This window comes from Sinocyclocheilus grahami, unplaced genomic scaffold, assembly GCF_001515645.1.
Source record: "Sinocyclocheilus grahami isolate Dianchi unplaced genomic scaffold, SAMN03320097.WGS_v1.1 scaffold1330.1, whole genome shotgun sequence".
NCBI classification, from domain to species: domain Eukaryota; kingdom Metazoa; phylum Chordata; class Actinopteri; order Cypriniformes; family Cyprinidae; genus Sinocyclocheilus; species Sinocyclocheilus grahami.
The window spans coordinates 249,548-250,751 of NW_015506509.1; positions in this window are offsets into that span (position 1 = coordinate 249,548).

Sequence of the window (1,204 nt, forward strand, 5' to 3'; positions counted from 1 at the left end):
TATGTGTGTGTGTGTGTGTGTGTGTGTGTGTGTGTGATCATGTGACACTGAAAATTCAGCTTTGTCATCACAGGAATACATTTAAAACATTTAAAAAATAGAAAACTTTTTTTTTTTTTTTACTTTTGATCCATTTTATGTATGTCCTTGTTGAATAAAAGTATTATTTTCCTTAAAAAACAAAAAACTATAAGTAACAATAAATCAGTTCAGCCAAGACTCAAATTAAATGTAAAAGTGGCAATAAGGGCATTTATAATTCTTAAAAAAAGAAAAACTTCAAATAGGCTCAATGTTTTTTCAAGTTTATTCGTACAGTGCTTTTCACGATATAAATCACTGCAAAGCAACTTTACAGCAAATTAGGTTTCTACAATATTTAGTGGTAGCTTATCTGTGGTGACTGTCAGTTAATGTACATATGGCAGAAATGTACGGAAAAATCAATTAAAGACGTAATCAAACAGACGATGAACACTATTAACAGCAATTATTATATGATGCAATCAAACTTATAGCAAAATGTGGTAGTTCTGTAAGTTGTTTCAGGGTTGGCATCATCTGAGTTCCTCTGAGGGGTTGGCATCATCTCTTCTCAGGTGTTCTGGATCCAGACTGAAGCTTGTGTAAATCCTAGTGTCAAAAACAGAGAAACAAATACAAACATAATTAGCGTAGCTGCTGTTCCAACCAAGCAAAATTGATTTGTTTAACCCAAACTAAAGAATAATAATGTGCATTTGATCAGATATAACTGCAGTAAAAGATTATGAGATGTATTATTTGAATGCTTGGCCAAAGAGGTGTGTCTTTAATCTAGATTTAAACAGAGAGAGTGTGTCTGAACCCCGGACGTTATCAGGAAGGCTATTCCAGAGTTTGGGAGCCAAATGCGAAAAAGCTCTACCTCCTTTAGTGGACTTTGCTATCCTAGGTACTACCAAAAGTCCAGAATTTTGCGACCTTAGGGAGCGTGATGGATTGTAGCGTGGTAGAAGACTAGTTAGGTACGCAGGAGCTAACCCATTAAGGGCCTTATAGGCAAGTAATAATATTTTGTAACTGATACGGATGCTGTTCTTTTAAACGTTCTATTCGTCAAATAATCGTTTTTCTTGAGCATCAAATCAGCATATTAGAATGATTTCTGAAGGACCATGTGACTCTGAAGACTGTAATGATGCTGAAAATTCAGCTTTGCGTC